The sequence below is a fragment of the Micrasema longulum genome, unplaced genomic scaffold (assembly GCF_059751315.1).
Source record: "Micrasema longulum isolate JH-2025_06_02 unplaced genomic scaffold, ASM5975131v1 h1tg001291l, whole genome shotgun sequence".
In the NCBI taxonomy this organism is placed as follows: Eukaryota; Metazoa; Arthropoda; class Insecta; order Trichoptera; family Brachycentridae; genus Micrasema; species Micrasema longulum.
In genome coordinates, this window is record NW_028278478.1 from 47,583 (window position 1) to 64,689 (window position 17,107).

At 31.3% G+C, this 17,107-nt stretch overlaps 2 long non-coding RNA genes across 2 annotated transcripts in view; one reads left to right on the forward strand and one right to left on the reverse strand.

Moving 5' to 3' along the window:
* Positions 1-17,107, reverse strand: part of LOC148276062 (uncharacterized) — a 56,952-nt gene that overhangs the window by 9,620 nt on the left and 30,225 nt on the right. The gene's annotated exons all lie outside the window — the stretch shown is intronic.
* Positions 1,433-5,833, forward strand: LOC148276063 (uncharacterized). Its single transcript, XR_015823873.1, has 2 exons — positions 1,433-2,664; positions 3,871-5,833. It is a non-coding gene; the product is annotated as an uncharacterized LOC148276063 (long non-coding RNA).

The window sequence follows — 17,107 nt, forward strand, 5'->3', positions numbered from 1 at the left end:
GAAACAATATAATAAATATATTATTTATTTATTATTTAACACTTTGTTTACATTTACAATATATATACATAAAAGGGCGGGCATATTTTCTTAAGACGATTTCTTCCTACCTACCTAAACCGTTCAGTTTGAGAAAATCACAAATACATAGACATATCGAATCTTACAATTTTATACAAAAATTAAAAGCAAAGATTAACAAAAATAAATATATATATAAAAAAATTAACACTATACTATGAAGAGAGGAGAGGGGATGGAGAGGAAAGAAGAAGGATAAAGGAACAATTTAAATATTTAGATAGTGACATTTCAATCTTGACTTAAATGTAAATAAAGAAGGGGAGTCTCTAACATTAGTAGGTAGATTATTCCACAATCAAGCGGCTACTACTGCGAAAGAGGAGGCAAAAAAGTTAGGGCGATGACAGGGTATCTCGTTACTAGAACGAAGAGATAGTCCGTGTTGTGAAAAAGGTTGGAAGAGCTTTCTCAGGTAAATATAAATGTTCAAACTTAGTCAAAATGGTGATTGCTACAAAGTGTGTAAAGTGGCCACATAAACCACTCAATGACCACAAGCCTTATAAATGAATAGACTTTCATATTTCCTTTTCTCAAATGTTCTTTCTCAATATTGTTATTTGATAATCTAACTCACTATTTTTATTCTGATAAAAATCCAACAATTAATTAAATAAAACCTTTTTACAATCTAACTTTTTTGGTGCAATTGGCCCTAACTTGCATTATGTGGGACAAATTTGCCTCCCAATATTTTAATTATCTTCTCAGCACTATAAAATTCTATTCTAGTTCTAATTACTTTTCGCCATTGTTCTTGAAAGTTTTAGAATTCGCGTCTCTTTCATACACTCGGAGCCCAAGACGAAAAGTATTTAGAGAAAGAGGGATAGACTGAAAGGAATTCTCTAGAATTTTGTTCTCGCAGAATGCCGCCTGCAAGATTCTCGGTATAATTTAATATTTATAGTCGTTTAAAACATTTCCCAAATATCAAATTTTTCCACAAAATAAAAACACTACATAAACCAACGACGTTAAATTAAATAGACACTTTACTTGCGCAAAGAAAATGGGATTTCGATTCGTGGGTTCAAGCATTCATTTTCTTCATTATTGTTATGGTAGAATTACATTGCTGTATCGTTTTTGAGAATGGTATGGTGTGTTGAGTAGAAATGGACGTTTCAATTATTTATAAGAAGTAGCAGTAATAACTACCACTTTCACTTCAGTAGACCGGAGTGTTTAGGTGGCTAAGTTTGGATGAAAACCCAGTGGATTACTCCTCTATTTTGCGTTGACCTTTTCTTATATCTCAGCTGATTACTATTTTTTTATATAGTTGGACCGCTGTATTTAGTAGCCTTACGTATCATGTACAAGGCTAAGGTACTCGAAAAAATCATTTTTCTTTGTCTTGGAAATGGGATGTTCGATTACTGATTTTGGTTTAAAACCTTTATGAGTCAAATCACCATTGTTGCAAAATTCAATAACAATGGCGCGTGATAACTACTTTTAACTACAGTGTGGATATCTGTTAAGGATATTCCATCTTTCCTGCATTCTGCTTCAAGATTATGGCGTTGTTAACTGAAAAATGGGCACTGAAATAACAGATGTTCGATACTCTGTGAAGAAATGTCATCGCATGGACAATAGTCAACATTCCTTAATTTAAACCTTTATAGATAACTTCTCATAGCTCCGTGTTCGGTAAAAAATTGGGTCGTTTTGAAAGTACTTTGGTGATGATGACGGAAGTTTGCTGCATCAGCCGGCGTTGGGAAAAACATTTTAGTGATTTTACCTCTAAAAAAAGCGCGGTAATGATCCGCCCAACGCTGCTGCGTATTTTTTTTTATACAACGTTTAGCAAAGCTAAGAGAAATTCTGAGGAGAAAGGTCGTGTTTTTTTACAAGTTGCGGCTCTTGCTCGTTCATCCGCTCTCTCATTTCCTACGATACCAGCATGTCCTCTTATCCAGCATATTTGAATGATCATCTCTCTTATTTTTAGATGCTTATTACTCGCTAATTACTTATCTCCACCAATCTAGAAGCTCAGACGTCCTGATTCCTTCTGTTTTCGCAAAAATATTTTATCTTCCTTATTCTTTTGAGGGCACACGCATTTTGTGTGCGACATCAAATAAGTTATCCAAATCCATTTGGAATTTTTCCGCCCGCTATTTGTGAATTTCTTGGGATTTCGTACTATTTTTTTGAAGTTCCCGCCAAATATGATAAAGATCAACACATTTCTTAACATAATTTGAAAGTGATTTTGCAGGTATTATTGCTTTATCCTTTAAAAAAATGCACTCATAAATGACTTGACAAGCGCTTTCACTGTCAGTCAATTTAATTTCACGAATATTGAAAAATAATACCCCAAGAACTTGTCGATTTGATGGTAATTTTTCACCTGTTATTTGGTGATTTGCCTCCCGGACTAAGAGCTTTTTTTAGCACTTCGTAATTCAACGGACATTCAATTCCAATTTAATAAAATAAACCGTGACGATATCGCAAATAATTGGATTTGAATGATGACAAAGTAATTGCGTGCCGCCCGCGCGCTTGTACTCCAGCGTAACTTATATGAACATTAGGGTGGGCCTAAAAATTCTTTTTGTATTTTTTTTTTTTTTTTTTTTTTTTATTATATTGAAAACATATTATACATAATTATATACAATATTCCCAAGGAGTTTTTTTAAAAAAAACTCATTTAGGGACATACAGATAATATTTTTTTTAGAGACGTTTTTAAATTTTAAACTATAATATTATTTAACAAAAGCAGAAAAATTAAAATTATGATATACTACAAATTAAAAAGGGTATGAAAAATACTTGAAAATAACAGAATAAACAGAATACTAGGCATGGAAATAAATTCAAAATAATGTTTACATTATGCAATCTGGGAAAGAAAATTGAAAAAGTTTAAAAATTACATGGATGTATATATACATACTGAACTAGTACAAAATAAAATCATTTTTTTTAATTAACAAAAATATGCGCACACCCAATACAGGTTAATTTTTTTTATCAAAAACGTTGAAAAAATTGAAATTATGTATACAAGCCAAAAAAAGTATATAAAAAGAAAAAAACACAAATAACATTTAAATAGTATTAAAAATTACATATACAAGCAAAAACGGTGAAATATTAAAAGGTATATGTTCAAGAATGCGCATTCTCTATAAACTAACATTATTTATTCAAAGTACTTCTGGAATAAATAATTCTTCAATTCGCACGTCCTGTTTCTATATTTTGAAATAGGTACTTTAAATTTTTGTGGCAATTTATTAAATTCCTTGAAACCTATGTATTGTAAAGATCTAGTACCAAACTTCGTAGACTTCACAGATCCAATATATATATTGTTTTTTGATCGAGTACTGTACCGATGGATGTCTCCAATGAAAGCTGGCTTTATGTTACTGTGCATTGAGTCGAGAGTAGTATTAATGATAGTGTCAGTTATCTCGAAATAGGAAAGCATGCTAAAAGGCATGATTTTTGTTTCAAAATAAATGTCCCTTACATGAGTATCATACGGTAGGTGAAACACATTTCTGATCGCTCTATTCTGAATAATCTGCACCTCAGAAATTTTGCTCTTAGTTGCAAAACCCCAAACACAGCATAGGTATGATAAATGCGAATGGACCATAGAAAAATAGATTGCTCGAAGCAGCGAAACTGGAAGCATTCTCATAAATCTGTACAGTATTCCAGCTACAGGGACAATCTTTCCTTTCACGCGCTCAACATGTTCATTCCAAGTAAGCTGCGAGTCCACTAACAGTCCCAAGTACTTAGTGCTATTTTGAAATAAAAGAAGTTTTAAAAGTTGCCTTTTGGATAACTCGGAATGCAAAAAATATTTGATACTACTTTTGGCCCTCAACCAGAGCTTGAAGTTCTCGAAAAAGTTGATTTATTCCGCTAAACCGACTGTCATTTCGTATTTAAGTAAGAAAATCAGTCCAATAAAATTTTATAATGTGCATTAAGCCTTATTCAATTAGCATCTAAGGGCGTGTTTTGCACATTGTTTTGTTATTAATAGGTAGCAATTGTTAATGAGCTATTGTTTTTGTCAATATTTGCCAGGCGCTCAACGGAATCAGTTCCGCGGAGTGTAAACTTTTTGCATTTCGGTAGTTTTAAAACGTGTTCAAATTTATAATGTGATTAAGTTAGATTTTTACTAAAACAAAACAATTTTATCCATTTAGACAATTAACAAAATATTTAAACAGTTTTAAACTTCAAACCTCGGCTGAGGACTAAAAGCAGTATTGAATTTTTTTTTAAAATAATTTTTACGTTCAATGTGATCCAAAATGCAACATTTCAAATCTTTTTCACTTTGATGTCTAAAATTTTTTTTTAAATGTATACATCATCGGCCCGCTCTAATGAGCATGTTCCGATACAAGTCGGCAAGGGTAATTGTGTTCCAAATGAACTGAAACTTACTGTGCAAGTGTTTTATAGTAATACAAATGAAATGAGCTCTTTGAATTAAAAAAATATCATGTTGAAAAATAAGGAACACCCTAATATCCAGTTTTGCGGGGTGTGACGCGATCCCTTGCCCAGGGCTACGGGCGAAGACCTCAACGGCTGTGATGTCGAAGATGAAATGCATCAGTACGGTGGAAGTGGCAGAAGGGGCACAGATCTTCTCCCAGGCCACCCAGACTTACTTTGGGCTATGGGCTGTTGGGAGACAGCAACGTTAGGCAAAATGTTGTGTTGAGGTTGGCAGCGGAGGAACAAGAGTCAACGGTGGCATCCTAAGCCCCGGTTAGCAAGAGGGGTTGCTGTCTTGGCGTCAATTGACAACCTGGCAAATCTCTTAGTCCGACATGTAAATTGAAGACTAGAAGAGCTGATCCCAAATAAATGGGACATACAGTTAGGAGAAAAAGAGCAGTAACAGTTGCCGTTTTACAAATCAAAATGTTTCTAAACAACAGTTAAATGAAGCGTTAGCAAAAAAACTAGTTTTTTAACAATTTCTCAAAGATTTATTAGAATTCTCATTTCTAACGAGCTACGCAGCTCTCCACTATTATTAAAGAAACAGTTTCAGATTTTTTACATACAAACCTCGGTACTGACAAGCCTTCTTTTTGTGCTAGCCTTGTACTATGTATATACCTTTTCTGGTAGTCTCTATCAAATTGATATCAATTGATAAATACATCGGCGACTACTTTAATGTTACCACGAAAATTCTTTGTAATTTTAAAAATAGCCTCAACACATAAGAAATAAAATACATCACACATTAAAATATACAAAATAATTTAAAATTAATTTTGGATTTTGGATTGTCCATCAGGATCTCTAAAAATGTCAAAATGTCAAGTACCCTAAAACAAATATATAAAACATTCAATTAGATGTTGATAAGATCACTAAGCAAGACACGCGTGTAACTTTGAAAATATGAAAAGAGACAGTGATTATCAGGCAATCATTTCTTAACCTCAGGGTCAGTATTTTAATGGGAAGTTAAAATTTACCCTTAATTTTATCAATAATGTAAAATGAAGTTTTCTGTATGAAAAATATGCATTTTTTTATTTTTTTATTTGTCAACATGTTTAATTACCGATTAATGAAGAAAATTTTTTAAATTTCAAAAGTATCGATGTTACTTTATCCCGTGTCGATGTGTACCGGTGAAGATAGCTTTCATAATTGCCGAGCTGGTATCACACAGTAACTATCAGGATTTTTATCATACAGTATGTTAAAGCACAAACAAATTACTTTACAGTAATTAATTGTTTTTTTTTATAGTTATGAGAAAACAAAAAGCTAAGATACCAGTAAAACATAAAACGTAAGATAAAAAATAATTTCAGAGACAGAACTTTCCGGTGTTTGTCGAATCATCGCGCGATAATTGAATGAATATATCATGAGAACGGGATGGATATATTGTATAAGAGGTAATGCTCAGTGTCGCTGACAGAAGCTAAAGTCTGTCACTCATAGTGACATTCTGTCACTTTAGTTCTTACTAGCTACCTAGATGGCGTTATTAGTTGGCGGGAATTACACTTAATTAAATACTCATTTCATGTACGAGAGAAATCCTTGAATTCCATTTTCAAAGGTCTCCCAGAAGCAAATTCAAATATTTTTAAAGTTTTATAAAAAAAATATATTTTTTAAATATTTTTTTATTTGTTTATTTGTTTATTTGTCCATACATTAATTAATTACATAGAAATATAATAACAAAAATACACTTCAGAGAAATACATTTTAAAATTCTATACCATGAATTGGAAAAAATGCTCACAAAGACTTCAGCGTCTGGGCGTAGGCTTTTCCTTTTTAAATTATTAAAAAGTTTATAGCATATAAATATGGCAAGACATAATCATGAAAAGAAAAGTAAAGAAAAAGAAAAGAATCACTGAATAAACATATGCTGATATTACGAAAACATGTTTTTTTTTTAAAGAATGTGTCTCTCTGTTTCTTCCATGCTTATCCAAGACCTCAAACTTACTTTAAACTCATCCAGTGATTTAATGTTTTGTAGTTCCTTAATAAGATTGAATGATCTTGGGCCAACATGTAAGGAGTGCCTCTGTGCAAAGCGATTTTAAACATTACTATTTTTTACACCTAATGTTGTGAATTAGGTGTAAAAAATAGTTTAATTATTAATAATATAATTAATTGATTAAATTATTTCACTTCCATAATAGTATTTAGGTGAAATAATTCAATCAGATAAATCTCACCCGTATCAATAATGGTTTAAGCCCTTTAACTTCACAAACATCAAAAATAGGCCGAATGGTGAATGTTACTTAGTGCGTCATGTGGTCACATAAAAATAAAAAAATAGTATTTCTACGCCACAAAACGTAAGTTTGACTTAGAACAATTGGTAACATCTTAATTCTAAAATTAAAAACAACCTCAGCACAACGTCATTTTCAAATTTATTTCAACAGAGAGGGAAAACATTTTTGATAAAATAATATGTAAGTCTAGGCATTTACAGGGCTTACGACCTGCCATTAGCTGGTTCAAGTGGCCACTTTACACACTGTGTAATATTCACCATTCTGCCCATGTTTGGACATCTGAATATCCTCATCTCTTCCATCTGTTGACTTTTGTGAAGTAAAAGAACTGAAACCTTTATCACGTGGGTGAGATTCATCCGGCCGAACCAAATCCCCTACTAGGCAACGCTTGAAAGCAATTTTCCAATTTTTATTCTTCTTCTTTTACCAGGTAGTTTATTTAACAATGTTCTATATTTCCTTCTCAAAAATATTTTCCCTCTCTATTAAAATAAATTTTAATTTGAATAACTCCCTAGGGAGAAAATCCAGCCAGTCTGCAAGCATTTTGACATACTCAAACATTGTTCAACATCATTTTACTTACAGAAGATTATTTTCTTTAATGAAATTAACAAAGGAAATAAAAGGTGGTCAGGAGTAGAACATATTTAGGAAAGAAGTCAAAAATTATATTTATAAATCTTTTTTGTGTCGCACTGAAAATGCCTAATGTTATTTTAGATTTATATTTTATACTGAAAATATAAAACGTCGATCCCCATTTTTTACAAAAGAATTGTTTCTTTTTTACGAAATAGGAAACGTTAGTATAAATATGTGTATTAAATTTATTGTAAACGTGTATTTAATTAGAATATAACATTCTTTTTTCTGAATGAACTAAATTCTTTTTTAAAAAATTTTATTTATTTATTTATTTATTTATTCACACTCAGATACAGATAGCGCAGAATTTTTTCTGCACTCTCTCCACCATCAAAGAGTATCGAGTCTCATGTGGCGACCAAATAATGGAACTAAACTCCAAATGACTTCTTACCAAGGAATTATACAATGTCCTCATAATCTGAGTGTTAGAAAAGGTTTTGGCATTTCTAAGAACAAAACCAAGCATTTTAAGGGAGTCATCACATAGATCAACCATATGAAGATTAAAAGATAACTGAGCATCAAACAACACCCCGTGATCTCTGGACGTTGAAGCCCTTTCAAGCCTCACTCCGTCCATGAGATAACGATAGTATATTGTTTTCATTTTGTTTTATTTATTTTTGCATCACAACAGGCCAGGAGGCCCAATTACAGTGGTGAATCATGCTTTAGTGTATGCTATAACAAAACTTTTGGAAACATTGAAGAATAATTTGTTTTGTTTGCTCCATTGAATTATATTTTGAATGTCACATTGAAGTTTAATACAATCTGGAGAAGTCAGTATTTCACAAAAAAATTAAGTCGTCAGCGAATAAGAGAAAATTACAAAATTTTATGATTTTACCAATATCATTCATAAAGATTATAAATAACATTGGTCCCAAATTAGATCCTTGGGGAACTCCTGAAGAGGTATTAAATGTTTCAGATTGATACAGTCCATATGACACATATTGCTTACGATCTGTAAGATAATTTGTGAATAGCTTCAAAAGAATGTCACTAAAGCCAATCCTCTGAAGTTTCAGAAGCAAAAGTTGGTGATCTACCTTATCAAACGCTTTGGAAAAATCGTTGTTCGAACAGTCTACTTGAGATTCTTTGTCAAGTGACTTAGTGACAAAATTCGTAAACACCATAAAATTTTTATTGGTTGAACGCCCAAACCAAAATCCATGTTGCTCGTTTAATATGAATGGTTCTAATTTGGGATTGACAAAATGATATATCAACCATTCAAATGCCTTTGCAGGAGCAGATAAAATTGCCACCGGTCTAAAGTTTTCGATACATGTTTTATTCCCCTTTTTAAACACTGGAAAAATTTTGGAGATCTTCCATAACTCCGGGAAGACACCTGTTTTTAAGGACAGATTGAAAATAACAGTTAGTGGTTTTTTTTTAATGTGTATACAACCCTTCAGCACAGCGGTTGGAACGAAATCGGGACCAAGTGAACAAGTGTTCTTTAAAGAACTAATAGATTTGAAGACATCAATTTCGCTGAAATAATCTATTGAAATATTTTGCGAGCCTTGCGACGTGCTTTGTTTACTAAGATGCACCTCTTTATTCGGAGTAGAACAGTAAACAGATTTAAAATTATCAGCAAAAGCATTCACAATATCCACATTGCGAACGTCTTGACATTTCCAGGTCACGAAGTCCATGATTCCTCCATCCCAGCACTTAGAGCCAATATGTCTCCAAAAGTCACTGGGATTTCGCAAGATATTTGACTCGATATCGACAATGACGACGACGACTCGATAATGACAAGTCTTAAGTCTTGTAGATGCCTAGACTTCTATATTCCCTTCTATGAAATGTTCTTCATCTCTGTTGTAATATATTAATATTTACCGCTCCTTAGGGGATTGAATCCAGTCCATGTTTACAAAAATTTTGTTATACTCAAAACAAAGTTTATTTTCTTAGCAAAATTAAATCATTAATATTTTAAGTGTGTCCAAATGTTTGTAGTCAAAGACTGGATTCACCCCCTATAAAGAAAAAAGAAAAATTTGCGTTCTTATAATTTACGCGCATTTTCAACGAGTTGTAAATAACTCACTATTAGAAAATGGGAACCAAGTTGGGGTAGAGTGGGATTCGAACCACGGACCTATGATCCGTGAGTCTGAGACACTAGCCGCGGGACCACGACCCGATTATAATTAAAATATTATAAGCGTAATGAGCAAAAGGATATGGGAATCTAGGCATTTACATGGCTTATGACCTGTCATTGGCTGGTTTAAGAAGCCATTTAACACAGTGTGTAACATTCACCATTCGGTCAATGTTTGGACAGCCATATTTCTTCGGATATTTTACCTGTTGATTTTTGGGAAGTCAAAGAGCTGAAACTTTTGTTGATGTGACAAGTGGAAACATTTTTTTTCTTTTTTTTTACTTGAATGTAGTACAGTGTGTAAAGTGGACAATTAAATTAGCCAGTTAAAGGTCATAAGCCCAGTAAGTACCTAGACTTCCATATTTTTTCTATAATTTGTCCTTTATCTATTTTGTTATATTTTAATCAAATGCAAAGAATTTATTGCATCTTTTTCCACAATGGAATTTCATCAAAATGTATTTTTCTATTCGATTTCAAAAAGACGATAATGTCAATAATACACATTACTTTACAAAGTTAAAGAAAAAGAGTTTAAATTAGTAATCCCAGCATGTATCTGAACTATATTTCTACATATTTTATCAAAATCTTCTTAGTAAAAATATAACTTAGCTTTATCAACAATCATCCAATAAAATTGATACCAAATTTCTTAAAATTCGAATATAATATATGTACAAGTTTTTCCTCGTTTAAAGTAAGTATTTAAAATTTAATTTATTTAGAACTATTTCTCTAGTACTTGATTCTGAGTTTGCCTCCATTGAGTCATATTTCTTTCTAAAAGTTATACAACCCTTTGAGGAATTTTAATCGTTCTCACTCACCATTTCTAGTATCTAATGTAAATCGCGACAGACACCCTCGCATTTTAGTTATTTCTTAATAAATAGACATACCCTCAACGGCTCCTTCTCTCCTGGTAAGACCGAGGTGGCGGGTAGCAATATAAATTCAAATTCAATCTCACACCGAGCGGATAACTGAATCATATAAAAATTTATGGCGATAATGCGGAGGCCTTCGTTGAAATCACTTTTCATACCCACGCCGATTTCTGACGTCCCGATACTTTTTGAATGCGTTTGACTTTTTATCAAACTTTTCGTCGAATTTTTTAAAACTTAAAAAAAAATCATTAATTGTTTCAATTATATAATTGAATAAGAAAAAACTACCTTACCGCAAAAAAGCAGTGTTTCATACCGTTTGTTGAGGAAGTTCAGTGCTACTGCTAAGAAATTAAATATAAAAAATGTTTTCTTGCACGTGGTAAAAATTTTACCATTTAATTATATGGTGAAGTTTGACTGACATGTATGAAAAAAAAAAGGGATTTAATAAAAATGAACTACGTCACAAGCTCTCTCCAATCAACCAATGATGGAGGGATGTGATAGATATCCGATTTCCAAGAAACCAACTCACCAATCAGCAGAGGTATTCGACGAGAACTTGTGACGTCACGAGCGATGTAAATACATTTTTTTTTAATTTTTGCCCCAGTTTGATAGTATATTATGATATGATTATAGATAAAAATAAACAAATGTAAAAAAACCACTGGACTTCATCATGGCGAGGGTTAAGTAGATATGCGATGGCAGAGCATTTTTATAAATATGTGTTTGGAAATAGTTTTTCTGTCTCACTCTCGCATGTGCCTCCCCGATACTACGCGAAAAACACAACTGCACGTCTAACTGATTACGACTAACGAAAATGGACAAAATTGAGGTTTTGTATTTCAGATTTCCCCAAAACTGACCCGATTTTTTTTTTACAAAAGAGTGTTAGAAATATTTAATTAATCGGTACCCTTTGCGATTATTGAAAATATTCATTATATGTGAATAATGAATATCCGAAGACAGCAAATTTTTTTATGGTCCTAGCTCTCATAAGATAAAACACAATTTATCCTAAAAAAAAGTAAAAAAGACCCACCAATAGTGAATCTCTATAGTGTGTAAAAAAATATTGCTCTTGTTCCATAATCGTCAAAATAAAGGTCAGACCTTATTTTTTCTTAAAAGCGAAAACCGCCACTGTCTGTGATCACTATTTTTAGGAAATCCAATAGTGAAATGAATATTTATTCATTCAAAATTACATTTGTTTTATATATTCATGAATATATATTTTTTTTATTTATTTTATTTTCTTTTATTCAGGAAACATACAGTACAGTTACAAAGTTTAATATTTTACACAATTAGACTTAATTCTAATGGACCAGTGAAGTTCCCATATTAAAAAGCAATTATATGTAAGGTTAATCATGAAAGTATAAAAAAGAGAAGGAAAAAGAAAACATAAATGAAAGTTGTTTAAAAATGAAAATTTAAGTGAAAAAAAATATATTTTAAGGTTTGTAGTTTGTAGTGAGCATTTACAAATGGAATTAATATTAAAAATGAAGAAAATTTGTAAGAGTAATTAAAAATTAAGAATGGAAATAAAGAATGAAAAACATGCTCAGATGTAAAAATAAAATAAAATAGTAAGAACATTTTTTTTAAAAAAAGGGAAAACATAAACACATATTTATTTTAAGGGATTCAAAGAAACGATGAGAAAAATCTTTAAGTGAAATATAAGACGGTAAATTTAAATTTAGGTAAATTTAAAAAAACATCTACAAAATACATATAACATATAAAGGTTTTTAAGGCTCTGTCCGTTTCAAGTCATAATAATTAGCAATCAAAACACATAGTAAAATTCATTACATTATAATTATATGTGATGCAAAACAATAACAATCCAAAAAAAGTGTAAATAAGAAAATTCCAAAAAAGAACACATTAAAAAACTATCAGATATAAATATTAAAATATCTAGAAATTATACAAAGTAACTTACATTCATAATCAAAAATACAAAATAATTTTAAATAATGCAAAAACATAATTGAAATGACAACTGAGATAAAGTTTCTACACACTCACTCTATTATATACTAAGAAATACTAGTAATAAATAATGTCAACAATATTTTGAGTTTGTCCAAATTTTTGTAGACAAGGACTGGATTCAACTCCCTGGGGATCTGTTTATATTAATATATTACAACAGAGATAAATAACATTAAAGAGAAGGTAATATGGAGTCTTTAACTTCACAAACATCAACAGATGAAAGAATTGAAGGAATATGGATGTTCAAATATAGGCAGAGTGGTGAATGTTACACAGTGTGTAAATTGGCCACTTAAACCAGCCATTTACAGGTCATAAGCCCTGTAGATGCCTAGACTTCCATATTACCTTCTTTTAAATGTTCTTTATCTCTGTTGTAATATATTAATACATAATGTGCCTAATAACAGTGAGTACTTAATTGAAGAATACTGTATTGTATTTATTTGATATGTAATATATTTTCTTTACTAACTTTGTAAACTATGTGGAAATCTGTTATTAGTCACAACTAACTCAGAGAGTTTATACACTTTATCTGTTTGTTTACTAAAAATATGTATGTAGAACTGTTGAATTCCCAAATAAAATAAAATTAAAATAAAATACAAAAATAAATTATTAAAAGCCATGACCAAATAAAAGTCTGGAAGGAAAGCACATTAATTAATTTTTACTTGTCTTGAATATTTAAAATATTGAGAACCTCGTTCCTACTGATGTCCAGCAGCCAATTCCAAACATTTTTCTTAAATAAATTGGCTTTTGTCGAAATTTTTATGCCTGCCCGAAGATGATTAAAAAATAAGAGACAGGAAGGTAATGTTTCTGTAGCTAGCTTTGAGTGAGTGGTCGGACCAAAAAAAATTACATATTTACGTTTTTATTATTTTTATTTATATTTTATCCTGCAGATTGCATCTTTATATTTTGCTGTGTCCTGACTTTATCTACAACTATTCATTTTATGTTCAATATGTTATTGCCATCTCAACAAGTCAAATTTGAAATGCGTAAAAAAAATAATCCATTACTTATCGAAAATTAATTTGTGCAGGGGTGATTTCATATTTAACTTTCTACCATAATAAAAAAAAACAAAATCTTTTTTTTTATTTGTAGAAGGAAATACGCCCACCAGGAAAAAAAATACATCTATACTTACACTTTGTGATGTAAGTGAACGTAATCAAATTATGAAACTTTACAATATTTAAAGAGGAAAAAAACTTATTCTTAAAGGTAGTGTCAGTGCCATACAAGCTCCTGACATCACTGGGACCTGTAAAAATCTATGAGGAATCTTGTAAAGCATCTTGGTATAGTTAATTTAAATAAACCTAATTAAAAACTTATCAAATCACTCATCGCCAATCGGTTACATTTATATTTTTAACTATGCATTTGTATTGACATTTTTGAAACTGGAGTTATCTATTAAAATATTGAAATATATTTTTTTTACATTTAGAAAATGAATCCTTCAAGATCAATACAATAATTTCATTAAAAGCCAGTTGAAAAAAAAATGCGAAATATTGGAAAAAGGAAACGTTCGTCAGAATGGTAAACGTTAAAGAGCTTAAAATGATCACTTAATATAACCATCAAAGGTCATAAGTCCTAAAAATGCCTAAATTTCCACATTTTACAATATCTTGTTCGTTTCTTTTGAGATGTCAGTAAGTATTTATTTCAACGAAGAGAAAATAATAACCAGACTATACCGATATTACGAAAATGCACTAGATAAATCAATTCGTTCGAAGCTTTTCGAGAGTTTTACAAAAATATAAAGAATTTGAACTTCTATCTTTTTTCTATTTCAGTATGCAGTAGAGAAGACAGAAGACAGAAATGAATTAAATTTGTATGCAAATTTCACAGGAAACGCCTTTCCTCCATCTTTACTTCAGAAAACTTAAGAAAAATCATCGCCCAAGGGGTTTTCTTAACACCTTTGATCCCAATAATTTTAATACCGGAAATTCTAGGTATTCTTTTTTAATCATGTCAAAATGATTTTTGACAAGCTGGATTGGGCATAATTGTTGTATTTACAGCGCTGTTGAGTTGATTTTTTTAACAAAACCACAACAAACCCCCTTTTTTTAATTTTATGAAATTTTCATTGATTGTAATAGAGATAGAATGAGAAGGAAATCTGGAAGTCTTGATATTCACAACTATAAATAGGATTCAAACCTTGAACCTCTCATCAGTGAGTCCGTGACATTAGCCACTGGACTAAAACCAGAACAATGTATAGGAATGTTTTTTTTTTTTTTTTAACACTGGCTAGTGTTGCAATTCACTGATTAGAGATCCGAGGTTTGATTCCTATTCTACCCAAACCTGGGAATCGATGGTCTATTCACAGTTGTAAATGCCTAAACTTCCATATTTTCTTCTCGAAATCGTTTTTTCGACGAAAAAGTTATTTGTTTACTTATTTCAATATTTTCCCTATCTGCTGCAACAAATTTAAATATAAATAACTTCCTAGGGAGGAACTCCAGCCTGTTTACAATCATTTGGACATACTCAAAACATTGTTGATTAAACTAACTAGTATAAGAAGACGTATAAAAACGGGAAAAATGTTGTCTGGCTTTGCTAAGTAGGTGAATTGGTTCAACAGGATGAATCTCACCCACACGATAAATAGAAGAATTGGACTAATGTTTCAAAATCGGGTTGTGGTCCTGTGGCTAGTGTCCCGGACTCACGGACCAAAGGTCCGTGGTTCGAATCCCACTCTACTTCAACTCGATTCCATTTTCTAATAGTGAGTTATTGAGTAAATTATTGGGTAAATCATAAGAACGCAAATATTTATTTTTATAAAAATAAAAAAAATCATAGGTGGAATAAAAAATGTTATACATTTTGTAAAGTGGTCACATAAACTAGTCAGTAGTTCACAAGCCCTGTAAATGCCTAGACTTCCATATTCCCTTCTCCAAAATATTTTTTCTCTCCGTTGCAACAAATTTATTTCAATGTGTTTTTAAACTCCTATGAAGATGCCTTACGATCCAAAGTTTTAAAAATATATTTTAAAGGCCTATACAATGTTTGGCTTGTGGTCCAGTGGCTAGTGTCGTGGACTCACAGATCAAAGATCTGATAGTAGGACCCCACTATACCCCAACTTTTTTTTGACAACCTACAATTCATTTAAAATGGCCTTAAAAATCAAATGTTTTGGTAAATCATAAAAACGCAGATATACTTTTTTTTAAATTAATTAATACACCTTTAAAAGGTATTAAATAAAAAAATATACATTACAACACAATACCACCCCGTCCTGTCTTCCTTACTAGTCACTCTCTTTTCTTCTTCGTACCGTAACCCACTATTTTTTTTACTTTTTTTTAACACTTTATATTCAAATTGGTATTCTGATAATCAAGTGTAAATATTATAATTATTAAGTATTTAATACCGGATCTGATTATTGTAATATAAATGTTTTCCATAAATTCAGATCTGAAAGAAGACAGACTCAGACTTTGTTCATTGCCAGTATAAGCGAAATTTTTACTCAACTTAGCTATTCTTTTATCCGCTTTGCAACTACGAAGAATAATCACATTTCTGAATTCAATTGGATTTCAATGAATGTCGTTTGGATTCAAATCTCAAAATATTTTAATGCCCTTTTTCAAATTTCTTAATAAAATGCACTTTATTGTAAATAACCAAAGATAATTTAATTTTAAATAATCACAACAGTAGTTCCCACATGATTTATCAGCATTATCATCCTTCTTTTGCACGCAGTGGTGCATAGAGCACCTCATTGGTATACTTAATGCCATGCAGAGAAACCACCGCAATTAACATTTTGTCGTATGTGTGGTATTTATTGTTACGTAATAAGCATTTGCTCGGCATTAAGTGCATTCAACTCTTTTTTTGCAACGGCAACTGGAAATTTGTAAATCAAATACCTACCCACGTAGTAACATCAAGTTTTTCTCACATCAACCAGTGATTTTCAACCTTTATGATGACTATTGTCCATGCGATGATATTTCTTCACAGAGTATAGAACATCTGTTATTTCAGTGCCCATTTTTCAGTTTGCAACGCCATAATCTTTAAGCAGAATGCAGGAAAGATGGAATATCCTAAACAGATATCCACACTGTAGTAAAAAGTAGTTATCATGCGCCATTGTTCTTGAACTTTGCAACAATGGTGATTGGACTCATAAAGGTAATAAACCAAAATCAGTGATTGAACATCCCATTTCCAAGACAAACAAAAACTTTTTTTTTCCGAGTACCTTAGCATGACTAACATGACTCGTAAGGCTACTAAATACAGGGGTCCAAACATATTTTTAAAAAAATAAAAAAATAAAAAAAAACCTTTATGCTACAGCGCCTCAATAAAAAAAAATCCGCGCCTGTCTATCTTTTATTCTTGGAATAGTTATAATAATAAAGACACGTTTTATATAATAATAACTTTATTAT